The sequence below is a fragment of the Pleurodeles waltl genome, chromosome 4_1, assembly GCF_031143425.1.
Source record: "Pleurodeles waltl isolate 20211129_DDA chromosome 4_1, aPleWal1.hap1.20221129, whole genome shotgun sequence".
Classification (NCBI taxonomy): domain Eukaryota; kingdom Metazoa; phylum Chordata; class Amphibia; order Caudata; family Salamandridae; genus Pleurodeles; species Pleurodeles waltl.
The window spans coordinates 870,059,902-870,079,643 of record NC_090442.1 but is presented as its reverse complement, the minus strand read 5'-3'; the positions used below and the strand labels follow the sequence as shown (position 1 = coordinate 870,079,643).

At 43.5% G+C, this 19,742-nt stretch overlaps 1 protein-coding gene across 1 annotated transcript in view; it reads right to left on the bottom strand.

Annotated features, from left to right (window-relative positions):
• Positions 1–19,742, bottom strand: part of MGAT4C (MGAT4 family member C) — a 943,730-nt gene that overhangs the window by 380,769 nt on the left and 543,219 nt on the right. Inside the window, exon 3 of the mRNA XM_069229623.1 lies at positions 18,087–18,193. The gene's annotated coding sequence lies outside the window, so the exon portion shown is untranslated. The remainder of the gene's footprint in view (positions 1–18,086; positions 18,194–19,742) is intronic.

Below are 19,742 nucleotides of genomic sequence, written 5' to 3'. Positions count from 1 at the left end.
TCAGAGACATTTCTGACTTCATCACTATTCAAATCCTTGTATTATTTTGCAGGACTTTATCCTCAAGGAATACATGCGTGCACCAAAGAGAACTTATAAGACATTCATTAAAAGTAGCATTTGAATACCAAGCTTCATGAATGCAAATAATGGCGCGCTCCTCTGGGAGGACAGAAGTTTCGGTGCGGTTCAAAAAAGACTCTTTTTGGCTTGCACACTAATTCTAATTAGACTCTGAGCCGCATGAAGGCCAATAAGCTGCCACTCAGCAGTCCCCCTTGGAGGCAAGTCCGGAATGACTCGTGTTTATTATCAGCTGTGGCGTTTCGCAACAAAACGCATTCCAGTAAGCAAATAATAATTGAAAGATCTGCATACATATTTATTTAGTGCATTTGTATCTTTATTTAAATTCTCCTTGTACAGCATGCTACCAAGATGAGCCTGCTTGGGAATTAGTATATGACATCCCATACATTAGTTTTCTGGCTCAGAATTCGAAGACATATTTTTGAAGGAAAAACATGGCGGTTATTCCATGACTAGTGTATTAAAAGGCATTTCCTACAGCAGAGGTTCAGTGAAGACGGGGAAAGAGCATCATTGTGGTCGGCAAGCTGAACTCAGTTCTAGAAAAACATGCATTGGGTTTCTGCACTTTTTTAATCAGTCCATTGCCAAAACACGCCACTGTTAGGTGCGCGCTATACAAATGAATAGTAACAAAAGCAATAGAAATAAGCTGACCTAGAGGTTTAATGCACTTGCTTCATAAATGTTTGTGTAAACTGAGTGGTATAGTATATAATCCCCGCAGCATAGTTTTCCACTTTATCGTCATGTGGTCCATGCTATGAACCAGATATACCTTCTGGAATCTACTCCTGTAAATATCCTTCTACCTCTGAAACAAAGTTCGGACTGTTTTTAAATTTTAAAATGTTCCCTGGTGTACTTATGGGGCGGAAACACCGTTTCAATTTTCGCAGGAGTATTCTTGGAATTATTTTCTGAATTCCGTTTTGCATGGGCTAATACAACAATGGAATCGTACCTAGCTTCGGCTGCAATTTAGAAATTATTTCTACATTATGTCATTTTCATCCTCAATCTCTTTCTGCTCAGGTTTTCATGCATGTAGGGATGATAGTCATGATTTAAATTTGACCTTAACGTTCTTTGGTAGTTGCACCTTGTTAGACCTGGCATCCTTGAAGTGATTTCCACTGACTTTTTGCCTTCAGACCTCTTGCTTTGCTGAACTCATTTTTGCTGGTTTTAGGACCCTGGGGACTTTACCACTGCTAACCAATGCTAGTGTACATGTGCTCTCTGTTAAAAACTTGGTAACACTGCTTTACCACGATTGGAATATTTACTTATAAGACTGTATAAAAGTGTACTACCTGTGCCCAGGGCCTGTAAAATAAATGCTACTAGTGGGCCTGCAGCACTGATATTGCCACACACTTTAGTAACACTAAAACGTGTCTCAGGCCTGCCATTGCAGAGCCCATGTGTGCAGTTTTCATCTGCCATGTTGCCATGGCAAATGAACCCTCTTACCAATCCCAGAGATTCTTTTTTAGTACATCTGAGACACCCCAAAGGTAGGCCCTGGACAGCGCAAGGGCAGGGTGCAGTGTATTTAAAAAGTAGGACATATATTTTAAGTTTTTAAGTCTCTCCCACTGGATAACATTAGGATTACCTTACTACATTTTATAAGTGTAATTTCCAATTGGGAAGAGATGGGGACCCCAAGTTTTATGTCTCTGGAATCACATTTTAAAATCACAACTTATGGTGAAGTTGAATTTTAAATTGTAGTTCTGAGAATGCCATTTTGGAACATTGGCATTTTCTTGCTTTCCCCATTTGGTGCCTTGTGTCTGTTTCTGAATAGACATCTGGTGTGGGTGAAAGATGGGCTTTGTGCATTCCCTAAAGACAGCCACACACAAAAATAATTTAGGTGTGACTGATGGACCATCCAAAGCCGATGGGCCATCGTGGGCAGAATGGGAGGGAGGAGCTGACACTTACAGATGAATAGGCTGTGTTCTGTACAAGACTGCATACCCTGCTGTAGTGAGTCTGGAGCCAGAGCACGAACAGCAGGACATTGTACACTTCAAAAGCCTCTCTTTGAAGTTTCCCCCACTTCAAAGGCACAACTGGGTATAATTATTGGACCCCAGTCACCCCCAACTCATAACACGTCTGGACCTGTGGATACTGTGCCAGGAAGAAGGACTGCTGTGCCGCTAAAAGGACCACCACCCTGCTGGATTGCTGCTCTGCTGCACTCCTGATCTGCTGTGTTGCCTTGCTGCCCTTAGTGCCTGAGAGTAAGAAGGACTGGACCTTCATCTCTGTAACGCAGAGCCAAAATGACTACAAGGGCTTGCTCATTTGCTAAAGCACCTGACTCTGCCAACTGTGAGTTTTGCCTAGAAAAGTGGGGCCAATCCAATCCTGGGCCCTTGGAATATAATGCTGTTCCAGTCAGAACCAACACATTGTCGCCTCTGTGTGGATCGAAACTGGTGCATCACCCTGTTGCATGGAACTGCCGCATCTGTCACATTGCATGGGTTGGAGCCAATGTATTGCCTCCCCAGCACAGATCAACCTTGGCGCAACACCATAAGAACCACTGCATCTTGAACCCGCTGCTGTGTGGAGGTAATCAACGCATCTTCACTTCTGCATGGGAAAGATCAATGCATCACCTTCACTGCAGGGATCAACACCAACGCATCACTTCAGCCTGCTCGCCACATCTTCATCGATGCGACCACGATTTAGGTACTTTTGTTCTGAGGGTCCAATGGGCCCCGGTAGCCGGCCCACAATCCATCGTGTTTGGCCTGAACTTGCATTTAAAAATCTGAATTATGAACCCTGGTGACCCCAACTAGTTGAAGCATTAAACAGTTGAAAAAGTAGAGCCGTTTGAGCTCAGAGGAACTCTACAGCACAAATAGATCAACTGGGAACAAATACCCATCTTCAGTGTTGGTGATCAAATCCAAGAAAAGAAAAAAACTAGGCCCTAATCACTGCTGTCAGAATCAGCAAAATTTTTCATCCTTCTACGAGCAATGGATGGCCCACAAAGCCAAATTAGGATGCCCAGTCAAAAGTAAAAAAAGAGCAGTGATGGCCATCTTTCATCCATGTCACACATCATTTTGTACAGATATTTATCAATGCAATCTCCATACATAGGTAAAAACTCCAACTGAATTGGAATCTAAATCCCAAGCCTTTTAATAAGTACCCCCATGTTATTCTTGTCTAGTCTAACAACTTTAAAACCATTGTGAAGTGTTATGTGAGCCTGATATTTGTTTGTGTGATACTTTGGATCCTAGCAAGTTATTAAAATTCTTCTGATAATTTATGGAACGTGAAACAATCAGGCACAGACCTCAACCTTTGACACAATATGGTAGGACACCACCTGGGAAAACCCAGATTAATCTCCATTTGCCCTTATATAACCAACAATGCCAAGGCATTCTAGGTTTCCTAACTATCAGTGCATTTCTCTTATGTAGTTTACTCAGGAAAAGTAAAAGCCTCATGTTTCCCATCTGGCCGCTGCAACTAATAAATCACTGTCTTTATTTTTTATTTCGGCTAAAAGCCATAAAAGCATCAGTATAAGAATAATATGACATATTCACACAATGGTTGTTAAAAATCAAGTAGAAAAAAAGTGCCATCCAATACATTAAATATCCCTGCCCCACTCTAAAAAGTTAGACTAATATAAACATATATACATTGAATAAAAGCCCATTAAAACACTCAATAGAATTACACAGTTGTAGCCTTTCTGCTTAGGTCCCTTGAGTTAATCTGCATTTGACCAGGTGTTTTTGCGTATTTGCAAATCAGTCACAGAGGTATTCTCTTGATCTTACCACCCATGCACATTGGAGATACCCCACGACTGCAAAGACTACCTTATCACTTGTGTCACTTCTCAATATGCGAAGAGATGCCTTATAATTTCTTATCCCAAGAGATCTACATAAAAGGATAATCCACCTTTTCCTAGGGACCAAGTATCTAGGGCAAAATAATACAAAATGTGCAAGGGTCTCAGGTTGCATGGGGCCAAAATGGCAGGAACTCGAATTGCTGTCTTCCTTGCTCCAACTCGTGGTAAATGTCTTTAACGGCAAAGTCCCTAATCTAAATTTAATAAAAAGGCTTTCAATGTAAGGAGGTTTTACGTTGTCCATATAGGTTTTGAACTTTGGGGTACATTTGTGGTCTAGAAACTGTATTGCCCTACTGCCTTGCCCCTGTTTGGACCAAATCTGAATCAGAACCATCTCCCAATAGCATCGCTTTATACGTGGTTTCACTCCTTTGGTTAAGCTGCGGGGATCTCTCAACACCTCCTCCATTTTCATACTTTGGCACATATCTCTAACACATTTAAACCAAGGAATTGACATTGCACCCTCAAGAGTAAGTAACTCTGCAGCGGCTACTTGGAAGGATACCAAATGGTCAGATGACCAGAGGCGCACCCAATACAAAAATGGTTTCAAAGCAATTTCGTTATGGATCTCATTTAGCGCTAGATCAAATCTAAGGGGGATGTGGGGTGTGCTCATCAGCAAGCACAACAAATTACGTATGAATCGGTTTTCAACCAATGTCAGACTCCTGGAGTTACAGTGGCCCTAAAGCTCGGCACCATAGGTTGAGGCTGCCACTGCAGCAGCCTTAAATACAGTGATAGCTGGTGAGATTTCCCCCTCTAAAGAGTCTTTAATTTTCTTCCCTATCACTGCTGACCTCTGCCGAAGGACAGAGGCACTCTTTCCAATTTGTGCTGACCATTGTTGGTCGTCCGCTAATCTGAGTCCCAGGTAATCGAACTGGCTGACTCATTCTATCAGTTGGCCGCCTACAGTAATTTTCCCCCTGAATTCCTTATGCGAGTTACAAACCATAAATTTGGACTTATCTGGGTTTATTGCAAGGCCCCTCTTCTCACAGAACATAGAGAAAGCATCCAATTCATTTTGGAGACCCATTGGGGTTCTTGAGATCAGTAGAGTGTTGTCCACAAACATTAAAATAGGGACTGGTGCTCCTGCTAACTTAGGTGCATAATGATTACATCTCATCAGCTGATCTACTACACTGTTATTAAAGAGGCTGAACAGGGTAGGGGCTAGTACACAACCTTGCCTGACCCCTTTTGCAATGGGTATAACTTCTATCAAGTTACCACCCTGTGACCATCGGACCTGAGCATAAATTCACTCGTGAAGGTGTTTTATCAATCTCAGTAATTTGCTGTTAATATTGTAAGACTCCAGGACATTCCACAGCAAGTCGCGTGGGACCAGATCGTAGGCAGTCTTTAAATCAATAAAAGATACGTACAGATGGTCTTTTTTATAGGTATTTCCAACAAAGGAGATTAAATCTAAATACCTGATCTATTGTACTTACTCCTTTCCTGAATCCTGTTTGAAAATCAGAGAGGACCTGGATATTCTCCATCCATATCTGGAGTCTGGTCAAAACCTGCTTACAAAATACCTTTTGGCTCACATTGATCAAACTTATTGGTCTAAAATTAGCTGGTGATTCCCTATCTCCCTTTTTGTAAATGGGGACTATCATTGCTCCTCGCCATGTAGAGGGGAGCTCACTACCCCTCAGGATCGCATTGCTAAGTGTGTTTAGATACAAAGACCTGATTCTAGGTCGAGATAAGTACAAGTCACCTGGGACACCATCGGGCCAGGGTCCTTTCCTTTACGTAGTGTTTGAAGAGCCAAAGTAGTTTCTTTCAAGGAGAAAAAACCCAGATCAAAACTTGACGGGTTAACTTTCCCAAGAGATAGAGTATGGGGGATACAGAGCCCTTCAGGTGTGAGTAGATGTTCAGTGGTACAGTTATTCAAGTCCGCACTATAAAGATTTTCAAAATGTGACACCCAAACTGCTGGCAAAATTGTTGGATAACTCTCCGCTTTTTGAGGATGTTCCTTTTCTACCACTAATATCAAGAACAATTTTGTATCCCCCTTTTGAAGGACGCCTACCAGGGCATTCCATTCGTTAATTTCCCACTCTTTTTTGGCATTTTCCAACACTATTTTATAGGAAGACCTTGTCGCTCTTATCTCCCGACTATTTCTTTTCTGTAATGCTTCCAACAGCTGTAATTTGGCCTGTCTGCAAGAACTAGAGAACCATCTCAATGATCTATCTGTGGTTTTCCCCCGTTTTCTTACTACCAGAAAAAGAGGTCTCAGCCGTTTGACCAAGGAGCAATGCAGGTTAGTCAGGTCCTCCAGTGCAAAGTCAGTGTGCTTCAGGGGGAGTAGAGTCATTTTAACTACCTTGTAGATTGAAATCTGGAACTTTATATCATCTGCCACGGCTTCCCATCTTACGTTCTTTTAGTCGTTAGACAGTGTTAGATTATTGTCCATCACCCGTTTGATTAGATTACTGCTGTTGAATGCAGAGGATGAAAAAGCTGTGCAGAGAGCTTGGTGGTCACTATCGACCCTAGGAGTGACAGTCATATCAATAAGGGAATGCCAAAGAATACCATCAATTAAGATATAATCTAGGTGACTCGTATATGATCCTTTTTTGTATGTGGGCATTGCCGGAGTGTCCGCCTTCGTATTCCCATTTACTACTCTTAATCCTGTGTTGTTTATTAAATTCTCAAGTACGGTTACCGCTCCCTCAGATTTCTTTGCTATGTCTTGTACTGGGCCTGACTTATCCCAAGGGTCTGAAAACTGAATTCCTTCTCATAGATAATCATCCTTGCAGTTTAACTGCATGTTACAGTCTCCTGCAATAATTATGCCCTGTGCCCCTGACCACTGGTTCAAGAGGTCCGTAAGATCGTTCAACATAGAAATCTGAGTTTTTCATGAACCAGGTCTAATATAAATATTTATGATCACTATACGGGTGTGCCCCTTTGAATTACTAGATTTGATCTCCACTGCTAGTATGTCTCTAGTGGGGCACGTTAGTTCCTTCACCTTGGGAAACAGATCGTCTTTCAGCCAGATTATTAGCCCTCCTGAAGCCCTCCCAGACAATGATGGGAGTGAGGCTTCTGGAAGGACCAATATCCTGGTCTGTGGGTCATTGAGGTTGCCCACGTCTCCTGAAGAAGGATGATGTGATGTTGATCTATAGAACTACTCCACTCCGGGTTAGTTGATTTAGATTGCACACCTGCCACATTCCAGGATAATAGTTTAATTAGGGAATCATTATAATCTCCTGTTTTCAGCCACCCCTCCTTTGCCCATACTGGAGGTACGGCTGTTTCCCAGTCCCGCCCGTCTTCAAGGCCACTAGAAATTTTGCAGGACACTACTTCCTCTGTTTCCTCTGTTCCCAGACCACCCACTAATAAATCAATATCTTAATCATAGGGATTGCTGAAATAAATGTCAACTTCCACCAAGATTTATTCCCGCAGCATGTCCAACTAGCTACTATAAATCCAGTTGTTGAACACATTCTGCAAACCACTATCAGCCATTTAACGATCACACTGTGTTGAGCATTCTTCTTCCCAGCAAAATCCTGAAGGGTGATATGGTCAGCAAGCACTAATATTCTTTGAACTAAACAATATTCATTATGGTTTGCACGTGGGCTTCAGGCCAATAAGGGGAAATAAATCCACATTCATAAAAACCTCCTATTTTCACTATGTGTAGTCGACCCCAAAGTCTTGTTCCTATTAGATCTATTGGCAGAATTTGATGGGGTGAACCACAAAATTCTCAAGAATAATTTGGTCTTGTCCTTCCTTCAGAACAACAGAGGGGAGTGTCTAAAACTACAGCTTCAGTCAAACTTGTCTTCTGCTCACTTCTACATGGGAAAAAGGTTTAGCTGCAACCTTTAAACATTTATCTATCTCCTGTGATATAGATAATCACAAGCCCTCATCTCAATTGATGTTCCAGTTGTATGTACAATACAAAGGTTCAGATGTCAATGCAGCACTTACCATGATGAAGGATAATGCTGTGCTGCTGAAAGGCAGGCAAAATGTGATCATTTATACCTGGCATCCTCCATAGACAAAGCCCATTCATTTGGCCTCACAGTGCAGAAACTGTTCCTTCACATAAAATGCAAAATCTAATCACATGTTAAAATCTACAGTTCTTCTCACATGAGAGTTTTTTGAGAACTTCAGACTAAACACTGCATTGAACTTACAAGCTACCTGATGTAATCGCCACTGAAATACCTGTTCCAAGAAAAGAAAGTCTGAGCGTGTCTGTTAGAAATGGAGTCTTTGGTTGGCAGTCAGGTTACCCCCTGTCCAAGCAAGGACCCTCACTCTAGTCAGAGTAAAGGAGACTTACACTCAGTTAACCCCTACACGTCCCCTTTGTAGCTTGGCACAAGCAGGTACGCTTAACTTCAGAGACCAGCTGTAAAGTATTTGTACCAACACACAGTAATATAGTAAAAACACCACAAAATGACTCAACGCAGGCTTAGAAGAATAGCCAATATTTATCTAAACAAAACAAGACCAAAACGACAAAACTCTGACATATACAAGTCAAGTTATGAATTTTTAAAGATTAAATTCAAAAATAGCGCTTAGAAACACAAAATGCTTCGATGAGGTGATAACACAGTGTCGTGACAGAGTTTTTCTCAGCAATCTGACGCCAATGGGACCGGACCCGGAGTCACGGAGACCCCCAGGTACGGTACCGTAGTAAAGGGTGGAAATGAGCCAGGGATCACCACGTCGCTGGATCCGAGGCGGCGTCGGTTCCAGTGCTGCAGGGCAAAGGAGCAGAGGTGTAACAAAGAGGCATCGGACCCTTGCTGTGGAGGGGTGGAGGTGAGGCAGCATCGGCGTGAAGCATTGAATCTGCGCACTTGGGACGGAGTCGATATCTGGTGGTCTTGACGTGGTGCAGTGACTTCCACGGAGTCAGGGACTTTGGAGGGGCTGCGGCGGAGTCAGGCCTGCGAGGGTCATTGCACTCCAGCGAGGACCATGAAGTCGGTTGCAAGCAGCATCACGGGATTCAGCAGCGGCGTTGGTCTGCAGTCGTCCGAAGTCAGTTTTCTTGGATTTTCATCAGCTTCTCCTTTCAAGGGCCCAGGGACTTGATAGGGCACCACTTGTCAGGGTAGGAGTCTCAGCAGAGAGTCCAGGTGCTGGTAGGGGAAGTCTTTGTTGGCCCTGAGATTTCAGAACATGGAGAAAGCTCAGTCCAAGCTCTTGGAGATTCTTCACAAGCAGGAATATACCACAAAGTCCAGTCTTTGTCCCCTTTCACAATCAGAAGCAGTAGATGCAGGATAGCCCAACAAGCACAGTCACAGGCAGGGGCAGCACTTCTCCTCAGCTCTTCTCCTTGGCAGAGGTTCCTCTTGATTCCAGAAGTGATCTGATCTGCAGGGGTTTTGGGTACTCTTCTTATACCCCTTTCTGCCTTTGAAGAAGGCCTACTTCAAAAGAAAGTCTCTCTTGTTTGTGAGATCCTGCCTTGCCCAGGCCAGGCTCCAGACACACATCAGGGGGTTGAAGACTGCATTGTGTGAGGGCAGGCACAGCCCTTTCAGGTGTGAGTGGCCACTCCCCTTCCCACCTAGCACAGATGGCTCATCAGGATATTCAGACTATACCCCAGCTCCCTTTGTGTCACTGTCTAGAGAGAGGTGCAAACCGCCCAAGTGTCAAACTGACCCAGACAAGGAATCCACAAACAGGCAGAGTCACTGAATGGTTTAAGCAAGAAAATGCCTACTTTCTAAAAGTGGCATTTTCAAACACACAATCTAAAAAACGACTTCACCAAAAGATGTATTTTTAAATTGTGAGTTCAGAGACCCCAAACTCCACAGGTCTATCTGCTCCAAAAGGGGATCTGTGCTTTAGTAATATTTAAAGGCAGTCCCCATGTTAACCTCTGAGAGAGATAGGCCTTGCAACAGTGAAAACCGAATTTGGTAGTATTTCACTGTCAGGACATGTAAAACACATAAGTACATGTCCCACCTTTAACATACACTGCACCCTGCCCACGGGGCTACCTAGGGCCTACCTTAGGGGTGCCTTACATGTATAAAAAGGGAAGATTTAGGCCTGGCAAGTTGGTACACTTGCCAAGTCGAATTGGCAGTTCAGATCTGTACTCACAGACACTGCAGTGGCAGGTCTGAGCCAAGTTTACAGGGCTACTAATGTGGGTGGCACAGCTAGTGCTGCAGGCCCACTAGTAGCATTTGATTTACAGGCCCTGGGCACCTCTTGTGCACTTTACTAGTGGCTTACTAGTAAATCAAATATGCCAATCATGGATAAGCCAATCAACAATACAATTTACACAGGAGAGCATATGATCATTAGCACTGGTTAGCAGGGGTAAAGTGCTCAGAGTCCTAAAGCCAACAAAAACAGGTCAGAAAAAATAGGAGGCAGAAGGTAAAAAGATTGGGGATGACCATGCAAAAAGGAAAAAGTCCAACACGACCCCCCACCAGCCTAAAGCCAGGGGAGACCAATCAATACCTTAAAGGACTTCCCTGATTTAGGAGATAGAACAAGGACCCAGGCCCACAACACCAGGGGCATTTTCCGGTTCTACACCTTTCTGACTCCAGTTGGATCCCTCTGTCCATATTCTCAGGGCCAGCACACTAAGCTAACCCATGGGGAACCCTTGTCCTCACCTGCAGATACCATCTGTGCAGCACCTAACTTTACTTTGCTCACAGATGTATCCCAGGGGGCAGACAGTAACATCGTGGCCAACACAGTGGTGTGGCCCACTCTACCCCCTGGGTTTGACTCCTGTCCCCACCAGGGGCAACTCTGTCCACCAGGACAGCAAGCCACAGTGGCCACTGATAGCTGTCAGGGATGAGAGCCAGGCCGCAGGCCTTTCAAGGCTCTCCAACCACTGTGACTTTGGAGAGTGGAGGGCATTAGCCCCAGGTGCCTGGCACCCTTTGACCACTCTCCCTTCCACCAGGTCAGGGATTACAGCCTCTGGGACTCTGTACCCCCCCAGGAGCGGCACCCCCAGAGTCCAACATGGTAGGGGCACTGTTAGCAGTAGGACACCCTGAACCTGACTTTCAAACCAGGGTCGGTACCCTTGGATTGAACTGGGGTCAAGAGTGAGTCTCTCTCTCCCCTGCCCCTACTCCCAAGGTTCTGCACCCGCCCCCAACCAGGGAGAGTACCCCAAGAAGTCACACTGGGGGGGGGGTGATTGGGCAAACCTCTGCCCCCATCAGGTCAGGGTTTACCCCCTGCACCGGACCCTTCAGCCTATGGTCTGTACCCTAAGGCTGAACCAAGGCTTGGCAAGTCAGGAGTTCCTGGTAAGCACACCTACCTCCCACAAGGGAAACACCTTCCCTAAGAGCTGCATTAGAGTCTGGCTGGCACAGGTCTCCTGACCTCTGCCCACCTGGCAGAGCCTGGATTCCTCCAGCACCGAAGTGGTATCACCAAGGTCATTCCTGGGAGCTCTGACCTCAGTGCTAACCCCTGGCCCTCCTGGTTCTCCACTGGGGCCTGCAACCCCCTCTAGGCCCTCTGTCTGGACTTCTGCACCCCTTCACTAGGAGCGGTACTGCCAGATGCCAGAACTGGTGGGACGCTGGCTACAGTCGCCCCCCCCAAGTTCTCCTGACACTCTGGGGTCTCCCTCAGCAGAGGCCCTACGGCATAGGCTAGGCTCCCCTCCTTGCGTTCACTCATGGAACCCTCCAGGACCTGGGATTGGATCTCGGGCACCCTGGGACTCAGTCCACCCCATTCCCTCTCCTCTGAGATAGGACATGGGGTCCCTCACCCATTCCACTACACTGGGACCTACCTGGGACACTGCCAGCCTTTCCCACCTCACCTGGTTGGGAAACACCTAGACCACTACCTCCAGGAGCACCTCCAAATGCCTCTTCAGACTCTCTGGCACTCACCCAGAGGTCTGCCTCCAGTGTAAGTTCCCTGGGGTCAGAGAACTCACACCCCACCTGGTGTTGACGTAGCTCTGGAAAACAAGGACTGGACATATGCTCTGCAGCAATCACATCACACAGCCCCTCACATAAATTAACCAAACGGGAAACATCCTGAACAACTAGGTCTAAACCACTACTTGCCCGAACCACTACTGCTAAACAACTAAAAAGTCTCTACAACTAAGTACTGAACAACTACTGTCTGAACAACTACTGTGTCAGAATAACAATTGCCTGAACAACTAATTTTAAGGTAAGGTTTTCCTTTTGGTTTTTATGGTTTATTAGTTGTTTAGAATATATATATATATTAGTTGTTCAGGCAATTGTTATTCAGACACAGTAGTTGTTCAGACAGTAGTTGTTCAGTACTTAGTTGTAGAGACTTTTTAGTTGTTTAGCAGTAGTGGTTTAGGCTATATTTGTTTAGGACCTAGTTGTTCTGTCACATATTCGTGAGACAGCACCTGACTGTCCCTGACACTCAACCCACACTCTTCTGGAATCTCTCCACACTCCATAACCATGACCTCTACCTGAGGGGAAACCCTCTCCCTGCCACTCTCAACTAGAGCCAGTAGAGTGTCCCCCCCACTACAAGGAATATGACTCCCCATACCAGTTCCCCAATCCACCTCAGGGACCCTGCGTACCACTGGAGCTAGCTCATACCCCTGAACCTCCTGGTGTATGTTAACACCCTGTATGTTAACCCCCTCATTCAAGTTGGGCACCAGGTCTCTGGGCATTTGCACTTCTTCATCAGAACTGAACATAAAATTGTTGCTGCCACCATGTAAGCTGGACTGAAGCCTCATGACTTCCAGCTTCCTTAATCTTAGCTCATAAGCCAAGATTATGCTTTTCTCTTCTAAGGCCAACCTCAGCTTTCCAAAAGTGGCATTTTCAAAAACACAATCTAAAAACCAACTTCACTAAAAGATGTATTTTTAAATTGTGAGTTCAAAGACCCCAAACTCCACAGGTCTATCTGCTCCTAAAGGGAATGTGAACTTTAATAATATTTAAAGGCAGCCCCCATGTTAACCTATGAGAGACATAGGCCTTGCAACTGTGAAAATCAAATTTGGCAGTATTTCACTGTCAGGACATGTAAAACACATAAGTACATGTCCTACCTTTAACATACACTGCACCCTGCCCACGGGGCTACCTAAGGCCTACCTTAGGGGTGCCTTACTTGTATAAAAAGGGAAGGTTTAGGACTGGCAATTGGCAGTGGGAGGTCTGAACCATGGTTACAGGGGTACTAATGTGGGTGGCACTTCCAGTACTGGAGGCCTACTAGTAGCATTTGATTTACAGGCTCTGGGCACCTCGTGTGCACTTTGCTAGGGACTTACTTGTAAATAAAATATGCCAATCATGGATACGCCAATAAAAAATACAATTTACACAGGAGAGCATATGCACTTTAGCACTGGTTAGCAGGGGTAAAGTGCTCAGAGTCCTAAAGCCAAGACAAACAGGTCAGAAAAAATAGGAGGCAGGAGGCAAAAAGATTGGGGATGACCCTGCAAAAAGGAAAAAGTCCAACAGTGCCTCTGGCGGAGTCCAGATACATAATCACACACACACCCATGCACAAGCACACATAGACACACACACATACACTGTCAGACATACCTATGTATATGATGATTGGCCATTGTGCATGATGGAGTATGTATGTACTATTCAAACTGCACCTGCATACACCTCTAAACTGGGGTAAGTTATAAAGTGGACCAAAACAAATATAACTGTTTTTATACAGTCACTTGAAAGTATCTAACACATTATAGGGATTGGTCCCTCCTAGAGATGGTTTGCTTTGTAATCTATCAGGTGTGCCTAAGAAAGGAAGCTAATAACTTCAGATTAAAAACAAAGTAAAAAGACTATACCTACATCTAGCGAATCTGATCCTAAAAAAACACTACCGACTCAGAGTGAAGTAAATATTTAAAATGATCACTATTAACATAACCTTAGGTGGAAAATTACCAAAAGCACCTAGCAGCTCAAAATTAGTTCTGCTAGCTAATTTTAATCGCAGAAAACATGGGAGAAAGATGATCAAAGGACCACGCCTTCAACTTTGATAAGCACCAGATCCACTTGAAATACATTCACCCAGCTTGCAGTCTTTCAGGAAAACACATACATAGATCTCCTAAAACTATTTATTCACCTATAAGACCACTTCCCCTACAAAAGGTAGTACCCCTCAAACCACAGTGATTCTAAAAACAAAATCAGCATTGTTCAAGGACATATGTGTAAGATCTCTGAGATAATAATGATGATAATAATAATAATAATAATAACAATAATGCTACCTGGGTAGTCACAGCATGTTTAATGATAAAGAATTATAGTCTTCTTAAACAGACTGATTGATCCATTAGGATCATATATTTGTGTTAAGTTTTAGTCAAGTCAATGATCCGAAAAGCAATATTATGAATAGACTAACAATGGAGAGTTTAAATATTGTGCCAGAATTCAGCTTAGATTTGGGAAGCTGATTTAATATGTATCCATGAAGAATACTTTTTTTAAATTTGTTCTTAACTAAAGAATGTATTAGATAGATGTACAATTATTTACATGGAGTTTGAAATGCATATTGGCATTTCTGGTGTGCATTATGCTTAATTTACACATATGTTGCGGTTATTGGCCGCTCCATTTGAACAAACTGCACCACGAATAATTAGTATTGGTCATAATTTAAGAATTGTTTAAATTCTGGTGGCACGTTACACTCTGCCTTTTTATCTGCACTGCTCATATTGCAAATGTACTTCGAAGTACTCAGTTTTCATAGGTGATTCTATATCTAAATTAAATTATGTCTTTCCTGAAATGGGATTTGGATGTTGTATTGGACCGAGTAGATCTTGATGTGTTCACAATTCATCATGGTGTTTTTCTCTCCACACAATTAAAAAATGTGCTCATCATCCTTTATTTGTGTACATCCTACACTCTCATCTAAAATGGTTTGTTGACTTTAACTACATTTCCATTCAACTGTCTCAAAGCATAATTCTCTATATCAGACAGATTGACTTTCTTTTTCTCAACCCATAATTACGTTATAATGGCTTGGAAGCTGGTAACAAAATGATCTTCCTATTTTCTGTCTTTTGAGACAGTAACTGCATTATCGGGGTCATTCTGACCCTGGCGGTCATTGACCGCCAGGGCCAACGACCACGGAAGCACCGCCAACAGGCTGGCGGTGCTTCCTGGCCAATTCTGACCGCGGCGGTAAAGCCGCGGTCAGAAAAGGGAAACCGGCGGTTTCCCGCCGTTTTTCCCCTGGCCAAAGGAATCCTCCATGGCGGCGCTGCAAGCAGCGCCGCCATGGGGATTCCGACCCCCTTCCCGCCAGCCTGTTCCTGGCGGTGTAGGCTGGCGGGAACGGGTGTCGTGGGGCCCCTGGGGGCCCCTGCACTGCCCATGCCACTGGCATGGGCAGTGCAGGGGCCCCCTAACAGGGCCCCAGCAAGATTTTCAGTGATCTTTTGCAGATCGCCCGCCGGCCCAGCGGGAAAGTCGGAATGCCCCCTGCGGTCATCTGACCGTGGGGCGGTGTTTGGGCGGTTTCACGCCGCCCGCCGGGGTCGGAATGACCCCCTTAGTCTGTTGGTTTGAACATCCATGGTGATTGCTTGCATTGAGGAGCAATGTGAAGGTTTTCAGTACTTATCAATCTCTGTTTATGAATATGTTTAATAATTGAATTTGTTTCCCCCCTTATCGTTTGGGGTCAGTGTTGCTTTATATGTAACAATGATGTGGACCTCTGTTGCAGTGGAATCTCACTTTGGATGCAAACCAGATACATGTGTGACTACAGTACTGCAAATTAGCTCTGGAATTAGTGCAGTTGCTAATTATTCTTAGCAGCCACTATCATTATATTTTCCTTTTCTGCTGAATTAATTCCCGAGTGATGTAAAGTGCTTGGTGGTGTCCTTTGATAACCAACCTGATAGTTGATGTTGAAATGTCAAGTAATGACTTCTTAAGTGCCCTCTCCTCTTTTAGGGAATTGCTGTGTCTCATTTAGCAGGAGTTAATTCACCTTAGGTAACCATTTTTTCTTGATGTCAATTTGTCATTAAGAAGAAATGGTTATTGAAAATGTGTTTTGTTATTAAAATAACATTTCAAAATGAGCATCATTTTAAGTTTAACCATTGGTGTTAACCACAGAATGTCAGTCCTCTGCTTTAAAATGGCACATATATGATTCAGGGTTATTTTTCACTTTCATACGTATCCCAGTGGCATGCCCTAAGTGAAACTGAAAAACATTTAGGCCCATATTTATACTTTTTTATTTCAAATCAGCGCTTGGGCAGATTTGTGTCAAACAGTTTACCACCGGCTAATGCCATTCCAACGCGCCAGCCGGGTGCCTTATTCATGGAATGACGTTAGCCGGTGCTGCGGCCTGGTTAGTGTCACAAAAATGATGGTAACCGGGCAGCAGATGCGAAGGGAAGACTGGGGGTTGTGCGCCAAAGAATGGTCCAAGTCAGGTTAGAGTTAAAAATATTGGCTCTAACCTGACTTGCGCCATTTTTTGACGCACAACCCCCATGGAAATGACTCCTGTCTTAGCAAAGACAGAAGTCATGTCCCCCTGCCCAATGGCCAAACCCAGGGGACTTCTGTCCCCTGGGAATGGCCATTGGGCACAGTGGGATGGAAAGGGGCCCAAGTTAGTTAAATTATACTTACCTGCACTTACCAGCACTCACCATGGATGGGTCCCCCCATCCATGGGTATCCTCCAGGGGTGTGTGAGGGTTGCAGGGGGTGTCCCTGGGCGCAGGGAGGGCACCTGTGGACTGCTTCCATGGTCTCTGACCATGGAAATGAGCCCACAGGTCCCTTAACGCCTGCTGTGACCCATGTGTTAATAAATGGTGCAAATCCGGCTGAGCACCATGTTTTAAGGCCCGCCTCCTCCTGTGCGTCATTTTGACGCCAGAGGATAAATAAGGCGCACATGCCTTAGAGTCATTTTTTTGAACAGGAATGCCTACCTTGCATGTCATTAGCACAAGGTAGATTTTCACATACAAAAAATGACTCAAACTCCATAACTTTGACGCTAGACGGGTCTAGCGTCAGAGTATAAATATGGAGTTAAGTTTGCGTCGAATTTGCATGAAAAATTACGCAAATCCAGCGCAAACAGAGAATAAATATGGGCCTTATTTTGCAACACCCTCATCCTGTGGGAACATAAGACCACTCTCACAACACAATGATGCAGACAGTGTAGTATCTTTGGAGTCTCCAGCTCAGTCTAAAAGTGACAGTGGCCCACTTCCAATCATCCTTATCCTCATCCTTATCCCACGTTGTCTATTTTACCGGTGCCTCAGTCCTTCATCTTAGAAATATGCGTGAAAAGGGTTTCAGTTCATTTCTGTTAGTGTTAGCTTCAGGGCGTTTATTTCCAATAAATCTTAAAGCTGTTTTAAGATTAGGCATACTATGATTGACGGAAGAACGTTTTGTTTAAAAGCCTGGGTGTTTACTCGAATACTAGGTGGTATTAATAAATGATCACAATATAACACTGCTTGTTTCAGAGCCACTAGCGCTTAAGCCTAAGCAATAGGGTCTGCAATAAGCAGTTTCTCAGTGGAACGATGACCCAAATATGTTTACAGAACGTTTTATTATAACATTGATTCACTTAATAGCCATTTCTATTTTTAGTCAATCATAAAACATATGTGTATACAATTTAACCAAGAAGGATCTCTCTGGACATTGTGTTACTTATCTATCCTGATAAACAAGTTTTTGATTGACACTAACATATATTCACTGATGACAGCATAACATTATTTTACCACTACTCAATCAAGAGAGTGCTTAGAAATGGACTCATAAAAGGAATTTGATCATGCGAATTGTTTTTTATTATGAGAGGGGATAAACACTGAATGCTTCACCGAGAAATGTATTTATTGAAACAGAACCACTTGCCAAAGGTCACTTACATCATTAAACACCAATCAGCAGTTCTCGGAAGGAGAAAAAATCTCACAAAAAATCTGAACTGGATCGCCGCAGTTTTTTTCCCTTGCGATCAAGTCATTCGTACAACCTAAAGGAGAGAACAGAACATTACACTGTCACGTTATGAAAATGGGATACAAAAACATCAAGACTTACAGAGAATGTGTCATTAATGCAAAGTATTCCCACAGAAAGGTGTGGTACCAGAATATTGCTGTCAGAATATCGTCTGCCATTAATGTTGTGTCTTAATTATCAATTGCAAAAATATCTCTTTAATCGGAGTTATTAATGGAAACTGCACCCAATGGAACAATATTTTAGCAAACAATATTTAGGGCACAGCATTTATGTCAGGTGATATGTATATATGTAGTATTCTGAGAAACAAACCAACATAGTTTGCAATACAGCAGAAATATCAGGAAAATTCAAAGTTTGGACAGCCACAATTTTTTTTTTGTTGGAAAATCTGAATTGATCCTTTGAAATGTACTTGCTTAAGATTTAACACATATGAAAATCACATATTAAGTTTAGTGAATCATGTTTACATATGATAGACGCCATGAAGATATTGCATTAAATACCATATTAATCTGTGGAAAGTGTGAAGGACAACTGCAGAACTGGAATAGGCTTAAACTGTCAGTGACTACCTAATCAATTTAATCTTTCTTAAGGAATTTAACAGTTCACTCAACACCAAATCAATGGCTTTATATATTTACATGTGGAGCTTGTTTCCAAAACAATATCTAGAATAAGGAAAAGAATTATAGTAAAGATGCTGATACTTTTTCATGTTATCGCTTCTAGTTGTTTGTACTGCATTAGGACATTGCTTGAATTCAAGTCACAATCATGGTACTGATCATATTTTGCAGTACAAAACAAGGCACTCAGATGTCATAAATCCTGCTCCTGCATTTCCTGTTTTTTGTCACAGCATGTTCCAGACCTGTGTAATTCATCACTTGATTCCTCCACTGCCTGCTTCTTGTCTTGAGGCATCTGTGAACCCCAGGCTACCCTGTGCTCAAACCTTTAGTACCTTGGCACAAAAGCAGTCAGGCTTAATTTAGAGGCAGTGTGTATATATTTATGTACATTTCAAACAGTAATGAAGTAAAAACACAACAGAAGAAAAAATCCTATACCAATTTAGAAAAATAGTATTTTTATTAGTAGAATTAGAGATATGCAATTTGTTATAGTTCAGATAAGTATAACACCTAAAAGCATAGCGCGCCACTCGCAGGTATTGGGTGCGAGATTGGGTGAAAGTCACAAGTTCAGGCCAACCACGATGAAGTGTGGGCCAGATACAGAGATCAGGTTAGTCCCTCTGAAAGAGTTACTTTCAAAAGGCCAGCACAAAGAGATCTATTCGCAGTGGAGGGAGACTCAGGGAGGAGGAGGAGTATGGCAGATGGTTGTTGCTTCAGCGCACAGAGCAGGCCAGTCATTACAAATGGTTGTTGCTGTAGTTGCACAATCCTTTTGGGCATCATAGACAGTCATTGCTGGAGACTCATGTTGGCGGTCACAGCGGGCTGTTTCTTATGCATAGCAGCGTGCAGATCCCGCATTGCCGGGTGTCGCTGGCTATCTTTGTGGCACGAAAAGTAAGGTTC